The following is a 13,466-nucleotide window of genomic DNA, read 5'->3' as shown; positions in this document are numbered from 1 at the left end:
GCGGCACCCGCGGCAACCAACGGCACTGCAGGCCGGTCACCGAGGACACCCAGTGTGCCAGACCCGGTCCGCACCACTGGACTGGGTCTGAGGACCCGGACCGAGAGGATGCCTGCGTAAGGGCTCCTGGTGGCTTCACTGGCCTCAAATTGAAACGAAAAGAAAGAGCCCACAGCCACTCCCGCCCAGGGGCCTCTCCCCCACTCTGGATTCTATCTCAGCCAGTAGGACTGAGGCTTTCTCCATCCAATCGGTGTAGCTCTATTCTGACCAATCAGGACAGCGCCTTGTGGACCAATGAAACTTCGAGGATCCGGAGCCCAGTTGCAGAGGACCGACCAATCAGAGGCCAGGGGCGGAGACTTCTGAGACGTCTGTCTAGAGGGCGGCTCCCCTCCGGCCCGCCGGCAGGGCGGACCTTCCCTCCGCACCCAGGACTGTGTTTCCCCGGGGTCGCGGGGCGTGGGCGCCAGCAGCCGACTGCCCTGGTCAGCCCTTGCCACAGCTTCGTCGTCATCAACCCCGTTCCCCAGACAGACGCCGCGGCGCAAGGCGGAGGGAGAGAACACGGTGCCGAAAGGCGACGAACGGTGCCTCGCCTCGCAGCGCTCAGAAGGAGCCCGAGGCCGTAGACGCAAACCGAGCCCAAGAGCACCCGCCCTTGGGGGGCCAGAGAGCAGCCACTGCCGGTCCTTCCCCCGAAGCGGCTCCGCCAGAGGACGACGACGGAGACCGCGCCACGGCCTCACCGCCACCGGGCGCATTCAGCTCCTTCGCGGGTGAAGACAGGCCCCGCGCCGCCTCACACTCACCACGGCCGGCCCTGGGCTTGACCGCCCCGGGCTTCGCCAGGGGGAGACTCCCTGTGGCCTGGAGTGGCGACCCCCTGGCCTCCTGAGTCTCCAGGGGAGGAGCAAGTCACCCCCAGAGATCAGAGCCGCCTGGTAATGAATCGGCAGGGTGCTCGTCGCAGTCTGGCACACGCTCCTCGGCTGCTCCACTTCCAACCGGGCGAAGAACATAAAGACCGACTGTTGGCAGGCCCCGGGAGCCCTGAAGAGCAGGCAGAAACTGGGAGTGGCCCCCTAGGAGCGGAGGGTTGCGGCGGATGGGACGGAAGGGGTGTGCTTGCTCAGGAGACGGGGCGCGGGCAGACGGTGGCAGTCCCCTCCGCTCGGAGTCGGAGAATGGGGCCTGGTCATGGCTGGGGACCTGGGGACGGGGGACGTCGCAATGCCTCAGCAGTGAGGGAGCCGGAGCCCTGAAGTGCACTCGCGCACGGAGCCGGTCCCTGGCCAGTCCTCGAACTGTCACGCACAAGGAGAGTCCGAGGGCAGCAGGAGGCGGCCGGTGCGCCCGAGCCGAGCGGAGAATGCGGTAGAGATCGCTGTTGGAGTTCAGACAAGGAAACGTCCAGAACAAAAACCAACACTCCGCAGGAAGAAGAATCCACAGCAGCGGACCACCCGCGATGTCCAGTTCGCAAATATCACTGTATGTTCAAAGGCACGAGAAGACAGGACCCCCAGTAAAGAGGGAAGGAAATCCACAGAAATGGACCCTGAGCTACATGGGGGGTTGAAACAAGCAAATAGGAACTTTAGGGCAGTTAATCCAGTGTGATCAAGGAATTAATGGAAAATACAGTCACAATTACAGATGGCATATCTCCGTAGAGAGATAGAAACTATAAAAAAGCAGGTGGAAATTGTGGAAATATGTGTCCGCTTCTGAACCCAGACTCTAGTGTTCACCAGAGAGCCAAAGGAGCCAGTGGCCACCAACCCCCCAAAGTAAAGAGCAACTGCGCTGCCAGACTGAACCCCCAAGCCAGGCGCATCTGCTCTCCTGGGGCGCCTCTCCCAGGGCGGCCCTGGCCTCCCCTCCAGGGTGGCGCCCTCCCGCACACAGGCAGCAGCGGCCCCTGGGCCAGACGCTGCCCCGTGCACCCGGGACGGTGTATGGGACGGGAAGGACCACGGGCCGTCAGAACTCCAGTCAGGAGCGCTGTGGCAGGCTGGAGGGTGCTCCCCAAAGATGTCAGGTCCCGGCCCAGGAGCTGTGACCGTCACTTTCTAGGGAACAGGGACTCTGCAGCTGTGACTAACTTGAGGATCCTGACACGGGAGTGGATCCGTGGGCTGCCGGGAGTGGAGTGGGAGGCGGCGGAGGAAGGCGGGAGGGGGGTGCCGGGCCGAGGGCTGAGAACAGCCTCCAGAAGCTGAGAAGGGGCAGGAGCGGACTCCCTGGAGCCCCCAGAGGCTCACATGAGGTTTCAGCCCAGGGAGGCCCATTCTGGCGGGCTCCTGGTCTCCATGGCTGTGCGGGAACACATTTCTGTCCTTGCAGCCAGAAGCTGGTGGCGGCCTGTGTCAGCAGCCACAGGAAAGTCCCTCGGCGCTAACTGGACGGCCGAGTGGCACAGAACACCGCCCACTTCAAAGGAAAGGAAAACGCTCTGGCTGGCTGCTCTGTGCTTCCCGCATGGCGCGGCCGCGGTAGCCACCGTGTTCTCCGCCGTCCTGACTCCCTCGGGGCCGTTGGGACAAAGACGTAAGTCAAAAGACAGTGAAACCGGACACGCACACCCTGTCACCTTCTGCCGCGGGGCGCAGGCTGTGGGCGCAGCGCCCAGCTTCCTCTCGGCATTCCTTCCCGGCCTCGTCCCGAAACTGGAGCCGCCCCACCTCCCGAAGAAGTCGAGGTCCTGCCGGGGATGGGGGCCGCGTCCTCGGCCCTCACTGGCCCCTCGGCCGCTCCTCTGCCTGGCCGCCGCCCCTGCCTCCTGGACGCCCTCCTCCTAATGAGGGGAAGAGGGGCCTGCCCTCGACCCCGGGCCCTTGAGCTGCCAGCCCCTCCTGTGGGCCGCGCAGGCTGGCCCAGTCCCTCCCTCCTCACCTCCGGCCCGACACTGCCACCCTGAGCCCTCGGCCGCCGGCCCCTGCCCTCCCCAGCCCTCTCCACCCCTCTCCACGGCCGAGTTCACAGCCTTTCCTCCGCCCTGTGACCTCCAGCCACTGTGGCCTTCCGGGGCCCAGCCGGCGGCATCCCCCCGCCCCCCAGTCACCCGTGCCTGGGGGTGGGCGCCCCACCCCTGAGCACAAAGCCCAGGGCAGAGCGAGGAGGCTTTTTTAGGCCACCTCCCACGGCGACGACTACGTTTCTGAAGTCAAGCGCTCTCTCCCACTCGCTGCCCTCTCGCCACTGCCCGCTCTGAGTCTCAGACCCCTGTGCAGCCGGTGGGACTCTTCCCGCTGCCACCCAGCCCCTCCAGACCCCACCCCACGCCTCCCCCCCAACCCCAGACCACCCCAGGGAGCCAGCCACCTCCTTCCGTGTAGACCTCACTGTCCCTGTCCCACAGGCCCTGTGCCAGACCAGTGCCCGACGTTACCGCGGGCTGTGACCGCACAGGTACCTGGCTCGGACCGGGCGCCGGGCAGGTGCCCCCTGGCTGCTCATTGCCAGCCCCACCCCCCAGTGAGGAAACAGCACACTGGGCGGTTGCCTGCCAGGCCAGGCCAGGCCACTCTGGGGCCACTCTGTCCACACCCTACAACTCTGGTGACACTGTCCACACCCCGCAACTCCGGGCTGCTGTCCACACTCCACAACTCTGGTGACACTGTCCACACTCCACAACTCTGGTGACACTGTCCACACCCCACAACTTTGGGGTCACTGTCTACACCCCACAACTCGGGCTGTTCTGTCCACATAACACACTCAGGGATTGCTTTCTACACCCCACAACTCTGGGGCCACTCTGTCCACACCCCACAACTCTGGTGACACTGTCCACACACCACAACTCTGGGCTGCCCTGTCCACCCCCGACGACCCCCAAAGCGCAACACAGCAGGGACCAGAGGCGGTGAACGCTGAGCTGGGTCCCTGGAGACGCCTTTGCCCAAACAATGAGGCGCCTGTTAGGTCCGACAGGAAACTGGGACCCTGCAGGCAGCGAGCGGGGCGCAGGGAGCTGGGCGCGGTGGGCGGGGTCCCGCCCCGATCGCCGCCCGGCCGGACCCTGGCCCCCGCCGTCCAGTGCTACTCAGGACTGCGCCGGCCTCGCAGCGACCCGGGCCGGGCCCACGACAAGTCTCCGGACTTGGGAAGGGAACAAAAGGAGGGTGGCCCGCGGCCGTGCTCGGGCGGGGATCCCCGAGGAGCCGGCGGCCCCGAGCAGCAGAACCCGACCGCCTGCCCCCGCAGCCCTCAGCCGCGCTGGGCGGGGCCGGGCCCGCGGAGGGCGCGAGCACGCGCCCGGAGAAGAAAGAAAGCGGAGGCGGGGCGGCCCTGCCCCCGGCCCGCAACCTACCGGCCACTCGCTCGCTGGCCGCGTCCGCGCCTCCCGCTCACCCAACGGTTGACTCGGCCGCCGCCGCCGCCCGGAGCAAGGGGCGGGGCCAGGGCAGGGGCGGGGCCCGGGCCTGGAGTGCCGGGCCGGCCGGGTCGCCGGGTTGGGGCAGAGGGGGCGTGGTCGGTTTTGGGCGTGGCCCCCCGAGGAGACGGGGCGTGGCGTCCAGCAGCGTGGGCGTTTCTCCGGAGGATGCTGCGGAGCGCAGACTCTGAGTGGGTAGGAGCTTCTAGGGGGCGGGGAAACTGGACCCGCGGCCAGGCCGCTAGGGGCGGGGCATGTAGGGAACCTAGGTGGGACGGAGTCGGGGCGGGGCCTTGATCTGTGAAAGGGGGGTTCTGAGGGGGCGGATCTGGAGTGGCGGGCCAACTAGGCCTGGGGCGGGACTTCCGCTGCCGGAGCTGTGGCAGCGGATCCCGGTACCCCGGGGAAGTCCTGAGCTCCCGGCCTTGGTCGCCTCCGGGCCACCGCCCGTCCCCTCCAGTGTCCCGGCCGGGCCTGCCCCGGCCCGCCCCCTCTTCCGATTGTTTTCCGCGGACTCCGATGCTCTTCCAGATCGCCTTCCACGGAAATCGTTTTATTTTTAAAGGAGAGCGGCCAGCCTCTCCCGTGGATGCGAGAGGCCGGCCGGCGGAGCCCAGCCCGACCCCGGGAGAGCCCGAGGGCCTGCTTCCCCTCCCCGCGCCCGACAGGCACCTCTGCCCGCAAGACCTGCCTGGGTTAGCTCTCCGCCTCTTGTTGTCTTCTTCCTCCGTGGTCACTATTCATCTGGAAATTCCGCACAGTGGCCTGCCGGAGTACTTCCAGTAAACGGGCCACTGGGCACTTACCGTAAAATCTAAATGTGGGCGAAAAGCAAGTCCAGGACTCCCGGCTAGTTGGGCCTCAGCGGCTTCCAGCCAGCAGCCAGCCCCCCAACCCCCTGGAGCATCCCGGGCTGTGAGCCATCCCATCCCGCTCCAGCCCCGCCGTGGACGGGAGCAGTCGGAGAACCGAGTTATGCTTCATTGGCCTTCCCGTGCTCCCAAAATGACAGCTCCCTGCAATGTTGTCAGTGTGCATCTTCCCGCTGTATTGGTGCAAATAAAATACCCCCGCGGGAGCTGGCACTGGTAGACGAGCACTTCTCAGAGGACGGGAAATGGTGACGCTGAGGCCCAGGGGCCCTTGTGTCTACAACAGCACTGTCACGGACTGAACGTTGTGACCCCCCCCAACATGAAACATGCACTCCGGTTCGATGGTGTGAGAGGCGAGGCCTCTGGGGGCGACGAGGTCATGAGGGTGGAGCCCCCTTGAATTGGATTAGCACCCTTATACAGAGACCCTCGGGAGCACCCTCATCCCTCCCACCGTGTGAGGGGACAGTGAGAAGCCAGCAGTCCATGAACTGGGAAGTGGGCTCTCAGCAGACCCCCAGTCCGCGGGCGACACGGCTTCCAGAACTCGGAGGAAGGAGTTTCTGTGGTTTCTAAGCGCACCACCCCACCCTTTCGGTACTTTTGTTATAGCAGCAGGACAGATGGAGACAAGCACCTACGCCCACCCTCGCTGCGCAAGCTGCAGGGCGCGCGGCGGGGTGGGGCGCGGGGCGGGCAGTCACAGACCACATCACACGCCCGCCTCTCGCCTCCAGAAGAGTTCTGGCTTCTCCAGCCTTGTCCTGGCCACCGGCCAGCTGGGTAGCCGGGCACTGCATTCTCACCCCCTTCTCGTTCCCCGGTGCTGCGTCCCCCGCGCCTGCCCCGTTCCCGCTCCTCCCTCACTCCTGCCCTCTTTCCCCTTCAAACTCCTCGTCACGGCCCACCCACTCTGCAAACTGCGCACCTGAGGGCTTGGTGCAGCCCTCCCCTGTCTTCTTCCTCCTCTGAGTGCGTCACCTGCCTCGTTTGACCCCGAGGGTGCCGCCTCCTCCCGCCCTCTCTCCCTCTCTCCCCAGGCCCTGTCTGCAGCTCTTTGTCACGAGGTCCGTGGCTGTCACCGCAGGTCCCAGGAGGAAACACATGGCAGTCTCAGATGGGGAAACTTGAGAGGACTCCAGGGAAGCCTGGCTCCACAGGGAACCCAGGGCTGCGCTGGACAGAAACAGCAGGGAGGGGACCCACCGGCACCCGCGCCAGGGCTGACCGAGTGGGCGCAGCCCCGAGCTCAGCAGACCTGGAGAGGCCAGGTGGGGAGGGGGTGGAGGAGAGAGAGGGGGCACGCACGTCCTTCTCTGCTGTCCACTCCTTCTGCCGCACGGATGTCACCAGGTCGGTGTCCTCAGTCCCTGCCCCACCTGGAGGACATCCACAAAGAGACTGCCCACACCGCCGTGGCTGACCCCCCGCTCACCCCTGCCCTGCTCTGAGCATCCCCAGCCATTCTCCCAGCACCCTGCTTTAGCCTGAGGCCCCCACACCTTCTCGCCCACCACAGCCAGCCACTGGCCACCCTGGAGCCAAGGTCTGGTGCCACGAACACCCCTCATGCTGAGTGCCCCATCCTCCTCAGAGGCAGGTGCAGTTACAGGTGGCACTGGGGCTCGAGCAGGGAGGGTCCCGCAGCAGCGAGGGAGCTGGGAGTTGACTCCAAAGCCTGCCAGGGCCCCACGGCTCCCCCTCCTCCCCTGTCCTGGACCACAGCTCAGAAGGGCCTCCTGGCCAGGGCCACCCAGCCCAGCCCCTCCCCCAACCCCCTGGCCAAGCATCCAGCTCAGAATGGCCCGGGGACCCTCCTGTCCACACAGAGAAATCCGACTGTCTGAGGCCCAGGCTCCAGGCCCCCTCAGTACCAGCCGGAAGGGAGGCCGAAGCTGAGCGCCCACACGTCCAGTGGGCCCAGCTCGCCCAGGGCTGAGGCGCAGTCCCCGCCTCCCCTGAGCGGCACCTCCTGCTCCCTGCCCCTGGCAGGCCTGCTGGAAAGCACCTGCTCCCACACCTGCCAGCTACCTGCTCGCCTGGCAGGGCTCAGCTCAGGTGTCATGCACCACACCCCCCTGCCAGGTTTGCAGGAGCCACTCCCGTGCACCCACCAGGCCCACAGTCTGCCCAACTGCCAGCCACACCTGTCACAGTCCTGTCACTCTGTCAGGAGGTCAAGGGCACATCTGTCTCAAGCCACACACCCCCAGCCTGGAGCTGCTGGACAGGAAGGACCGCAGCCAGTCGACCACCAGACCCTGCTGGGCTCTCCCCCATGCTGGGCACAGGCCAGGCTGGAGGACGCGATGTCCAGGACTCCGAGGACTCCCGGTGGACCAGCCCAGCAGGTGCGGCGGCCCACGGGTGGCCAGCTGGCAGAGAAACTGCGGGGTGACTCGGGAAGGGTTTGGGAACCATGCCCAGGAGACCGGCAGACTTGGGTTTCTGGAACCTCCCTTGGCTGTGTGGAGGGGTGGACGACACAGGGGCAGCGGGAGTGACTGGGGAGCAGGGACAGCGACCGGCCTCACAGAGGGGCAGTGCCCTGGGGAAGGAGTCACGTGGACAGGAGAGGCTGCAGTCGGAGGTGTGGGCAAGGGGGTGGTGGGGGCCCCGGAACAGGACCGGAGAAGAGCAAGGTCCCCCAGAGCGTTGCGGCAGCTGGGGCCCCACCCGGGGGCCCGCCCCCACCCGCAGTGCTCTGGCTCCCAGCTTCCATCAGGAGGCCTCTGCAGGGGTGCCAGACCCCCGCCCAAATGTCCGCCCAACTGCCGGCCACAGCCCCGTGTGCTGGGCTCCCTGGGCCGGCACACAGCCGGAGCGAGCCGAGTGAGGCACGATGCAGTGGGAGGCACGCGAGCAATTAAACAGGTGCTTCGTTACTAAATAGAGCTCCGGCGAGCTAGGGGCCCGGTCACCCAGCAGAACCGGCGGCAGCCAGGCAGACTGCCCCGCTCCTGAACAGAACACGCACCTGCCCGCCTGCCAGCCCCCCGTGTCCCCACAGTGGGACTCCCCTCCTCCCTGGGCCCTGAGAAGGAGCGGGGGGCCGCTGGTGGCCGGGGCGTGGAGGGCCGAGGGACGGGCGACTTCGAGGAGCGGGAAAAGGGGCGGCACGAAGACGGCCCTCGAGTGCGGCCTCGCTGTTCAGAGTCCCCGAACACCCAGTGATGGCGTCGCTCCTGCTGGAAGGTCCCTGGGGAGAGGGAACGGGTCCAGAAGGTCGCCTCACGGCAGGCCCCCGGTCAAGACCACGTCCTGCAGAGGGGAGCTCCCAGCTCTGGGCACGGGCCCCCCAGGGCAGGGTGAGCACCAACGGCCCCCTCCGATTAGGTGCCTACTGGGTGCCGGGCAGCACACTGGGTGCTTTGCCCACACTGACCTCTAATCCCCGTACGTGCGTGATGAGGACACCGAGGCCCCGCTGCGTCCTTCCCTCCCTGCGTGCGTGGCCCCTGCCTGGCCTCCTGCCTCCCCGAGCCGGCTCCGAGCTTCAAGGTGCCCTGCACCCCCCCAGGGCCCTGCAGGGACCAGAGGGGCGCCATCCAGGAGGCAGAGGAGGAGGGGCAGTGCGGCCGGGTGGAGGGGCTGCACTGTCTGTCGTGTGCCCTCCTCTGTCCAGGACCGGGGGCCGCCTGGAACGGCCCCACTGAGCTCCGTGTCTCTGGGGGGACAGGTGGGCACTCGGGGAGCCCAGCAGGCAGACAGGTACCGGAGGGCAGGACTCGTGGAAGTTCAGCTTCCGTCTCAGGCTGGGCGCGGCGGGGCTGCGGGGCGAGCCACAGGGAGAGGTCGGGGCTGGGGCGCAGTGTGGGGGCGGGGCAGCCCCCACCGCTCTGCAGGGCCAGGGAGGGGGCCGGGGCAGGAGCGCTTGCCCTGAATTTGGTATGGAACTTTGATTAATTAAAATGTTGGACTTGAGAGCGTGGATTTAGACCATTTTTTTAAAAAAAAACTTTAATTTTTTTTAGAGAGAGGGGAAGGGAGGAAGTGAGGGAGAGAAACATCAATCAGTTGCCTCTCAAGCGCCCCCAGCTGGGGACCTAGCAGCCACCCAGGCATGTGCCCTGACTGGGAATCGAACCGGCAACACTTGGTTCACAGGCCGGCACTCAAGCCACTGAGCCACGCCAGGCAGGGCCGTTGGTCTCTTCTCCTAACCTGGGAACTTGCCGCGTGAGCTCCGTGAAGGGGGGAAACGGCACTTCCTCTCCCACCGGGGTCAGAGGCAGCAGACGTTGCGCTCTGATGGTTACAACAAGGAAAACTCGGGAAAAAATTCTCCTTTCCTACTCAGTTCGCAGAGCAGTGGATCCGAGGAAACTTTTGTGAACGGGGTTCCCAAGAAAGGTGAGCGGTTCCCCAGCGGATTGCCCGCCCCCGCCACAGGCGTCTGCCGGGGGCGAGAGGGCAGCCCGGTCCCGGCGAGTCCCCAGCCCCGCCAGCCGACCCCGGCCCCCCCGGACTCCCCGTCTGAGAGGAGGTGAGAGGAGCGGCTGAGGAGCGGGGTGCTGCCCCTCGGCCCCCCACGGTCGCACGGCGCCGGCCGAGCCCGGCCGGAGCTCCCCGCCCGGTGCGCCCCGTGCACCCGCACTGCAGCTGGGCGCCCGGCTCAGAGCGAACACCACCGGGGCCGCAGCCCCCCGGCAGGCGCGGGGCCCGGAGGGCGCAGGGGCTCCCGGTCGGTCTGTCCGTCCCAGCCGCGCCCCAGTTCCGGGGCCAAGTCCACGCTCGGAGGAGCCCGAGCGGTCAGCCGCTCGCTCGCGCCGAGGGGGCCGCGCGCGTCCCTGGGAAACGGGCGAAGCCGGATCCGGACGGGGCGGGCGCGCGCTCGCCTGCCCTGCGCGCTCGCCCACGCGCCCGCGGCGGGGCGGGCGTTACGAGGCGCGTGTGAAGAAGCACGGAAATGCATCCTCTGCTCCCAAGGAACCGTCCCAAGACACTGACCCCAGGGGACCCAGTAGTTGAAATCAGCAAACACGTGACCCAAAAACGTCATGGACACGCGGAAGCATCGACAGATGACGATGGAGTAACAGGGAAAGAGACAGAGTGTTTTCGAAGAGAAATGGAAACTCTAAAATCTAGAGGAAATTCAGAAGCCGAAAACGAACATCGCGACACCAGGCACTTTGAAAACACATCGCCTAGGCGTCCAGGCGCCGAGGAAGAGAACTCGGCTGAACTCGCAGGCACCTGGACGTGAGCACTCCAGACTAAGCCGCAGGGAGGAAAGAGGACCCGGTCCCACAGGGGCAGCTCCTGGGGCCTGCAGGCGCCGTCACGCCCTGTGACAGACGTGTGACCAAGAGTCCCAGGAATACAAAGAGGGGGAAACAGATTTGCAGGAGTAGTGGCCAAAATCTCCTTTTATTTTTTTTTAAGATTTTATTTATTTATTTTTAGGGAGGGAAGGGAGGGAGGGAGAGAGAGAGAGAGAGAGAGAAACATCAATGTGCGGTTGCTGGGGGCCGTGGCCCACAACCCAGGCATGTGCCCTGACTGGGAATCGAACCTGCGATGCCTGGTTTGCAGCCCGCGCTCAATCCACTGAGCTACACAGCCAGGGCTCACATTTGATTTTTAAAACACCAATCCACAGATCCTCCAACTCAACAAACGCCAAGCAGAACCGATAGAAAGAGAACACAGCCCTGGCTGGCGTAGCTCAGTGGACTGAGTGCGGGCTGCGAACCAAAGTGTCGCAGGTTCGATTCCCAGTCAGGGTACATGCCTGGGTTGTGGGCCACGGCCCCCAGCAACCGCACATTGATGTTTCTCTCTCTCTCTTTCTCCCTTCCTTCCCTCTCTAAAAATAGATAAATAAAATCTTTAAAAAAAGAGAGAGAACACAGCTAAGCATGACCTTACCTTCACCCTCACCCCTGTTTCCGAGGGCGGGTGGGGGCGGGCAGAGAAACACCAACCGGTTGCCTCTCGCAGGCGCCCCGACCGGGGACCGAACCTGCAACCTGCGTGCTGTGCCCTGACTGGGAATCCAACCTGCGACCTTTCGGTCGACGGGGCAATGCTCCAACCAACTGAGACACACCGGCCGGGGCAGACACCAGTTTTTTAAAACAGAAACTCAATCCTCTGAAGCTTCCAGAAACACAAAGGCACGTGCATCACCTGCATGAGTGCAGCAACAAAAATGGCTGCATTCTTGTCGGAACCACGGAGGCCCAGGGAGGAAAACTGTCAGCTGCCACGTCTCCCACCGGTGAGAGTGTCCGTGAAAAACGGAGGCAGAACAGACGCATCTTCAGGCGGACAAATGCTGCGTGAACCCACTGCTGGCCCACGCGCTCTGCGAGAAGGGCTGGAGGACGTCCTCCAGGCGGACGCAGCCCGACACCAGGGGAACACGCACCCACACGAGGGACTGGGGTGCTGGGCAGACGGGAGTGTGTGTGTGTGTGTAAACGGGAGAGTGTGAACGGGAGTGTGAACGGGAGAGACTGTGCTCCCCTGGTCTTCATTTCCTTACAGACAGCTGGACTTTCAAAGCAAAACTAGTCATAAGGTGTTATCAGATTGATAACACAGGTACTGTAAGTTATATGCAACAGTAACACCAAAGATGGAAGGAAATGGAATTGTATGTTGAACAGTCTTGCCCTGGCTGGGGTGGCTCAGCAGACTGAGCACCTGCCTGCAAATCAAAGGGTCACAGGTTCAATTCCCAGTCAGGGCACATGCCTGGGTCTTGGGCCAGGTCCCCAGTAGGGGGTGTGAGAGAGGCAGCCACACACTGATGTTCCCCTCCCTCTCTTTCTCCTTCATTTCTCCTCTCTCTAAAAATAAATAAAATCTTCTTTTAAAAAAGGAAAGGTCTTTCTGTCATACTCAAGTAGGATAACAGGATTTCAAAGTAGATTGAGGTAAATTAAAGATACGTATTGAGACCCACACAGCAAACTCTAAACAACAATACCAAGAGTAAGGAAGCTAAAAACCCAAAGGAGGAGAAAAACGTTTTTAGAAAAAGGAAACCAGTCAGCTCAAAGGCGGTGGGGGGGGGGCGCGGGGAGGGACGAGAGGGCAAAGAGCAGACGGACACGTGAACACAATGTGCGAGACCCCGGGCCGGTGCGAACCCGCCGCGCCGACGGTTCTGTGCCGTGTTAGGGAGCCGGCCACGCGGGCTAAACGACAGGGCACGGCGGACCGGACCTTTCTAAAACCCTGCTGCGTTCTGCCGGCAGACGTTCACCCTAAACATGAAGACACACGCAGGTGGAAAGTGAGAGGATTAAACGGCTACCCTGGGAAAACAAGCACAAGCGAACAGGAGCGGCCAGGCCGGTTCGGGCACTTGAAACAGAAATTGCGAGGAAAGGAGACAAATAACAAAACCACACTCATCGCTGAATGTGTTACCGTTTTCCTATCACAAGCAGATGCAGAAGCCTGGCGGAAGTGTCAGGATGGGCGTGGGAGACCCAAACGGCGCCCCGAAACGGCCGACCCGACTGGCGTGCGGGGAGACCGCCGCCCTCTGCGACAGCGCTTGGCTCTGTCCCCGCGCCCGCGGGGCGGTCCCCACGAGGGTCACGTGCCGCCCCGTCAAACACACTCGACTGGCTTCGAGGGACTGAAGTCCTTCAGCAGGTGGCTCTGATGGCAGAACCAGAGGCAAGGTGCAGGAAAGGATTCAACTTTTGACAACGAAGCGACACGCTTCTAAATAATCTGCACGTCGAGGGAGACATCTTGAGGGAAATTTTAAAAAATACTGTTAACCGAATAGTAAAGACAAGACAATGTATCAAAAATGTATGGCATATAGCTAAAGTCCTTACGGAAGTCGATGTATAATTTAAAATGCTTACATCAGAAAAGACAGTTTGAAATGAATGACTGAGGCTTCCATATAAGGAGCTAAAAAAAACCCCAAATGAATACTGAAATAAATAGAAAGGAAATAATAAAAATAAGAATGAAAATTAATAAAATAGAAAACCACAGGAAAAAAATTGAAACAGCCAAAAGCTGGTTTTTCGGGAAGATTAGTCAAATTTATCAGCCCTTGGTGAAAGTCACGAAGGCCAGAAAGAAACCACAGACAGCAAACGTCAGGGCCACGGTCATAGAACCCACAGACACGCAAAGGAGGGTAGGACAATATGGAGAACTTTGTGACCAGTGACACAGATGGGAAAGTTGCTTTGAAAACACAACAAAAATCGAACAAGAATAAA

The 13,466-nt window shown here is 63.1% G+C and overlaps 1 protein-coding gene across 2 annotated transcripts in view; it reads right to left on the bottom strand.

The window, feature by feature from the left end:
* The window catches only part of RGS12 (regulator of G protein signaling 12), a 67,389-nt gene extending 63,004 nt beyond the window's left edge, over positions 1–4,385 (bottom strand). For both annotated transcript variants that reach the window (XM_045834047.1, XM_045834048.1), the window contains exon 1: positions 4,322–4,385. The gene's annotated coding sequence lies outside the window, so the exon portion shown is untranslated. The remainder of the gene's footprint in view (positions 1–4,321) is intronic.
* Positions 4,386–13,466: the final 9,081 nt, after the last annotated feature.

This window comes from Phyllostomus hastatus, unplaced genomic scaffold, assembly GCF_019186645.2.
Source record: "Phyllostomus hastatus isolate PE091 unplaced genomic scaffold, TTU_PhHast_1.1 phas_contig_196, whole genome shotgun sequence".
NCBI lineage: Eukaryota > Metazoa > Chordata > Mammalia > Chiroptera > Phyllostomidae > Phyllostomus > Phyllostomus hastatus.
Note: the sequence above shows the minus strand (reverse complement) of the source record. Positions and strands in the feature narration are given on the sequence as shown.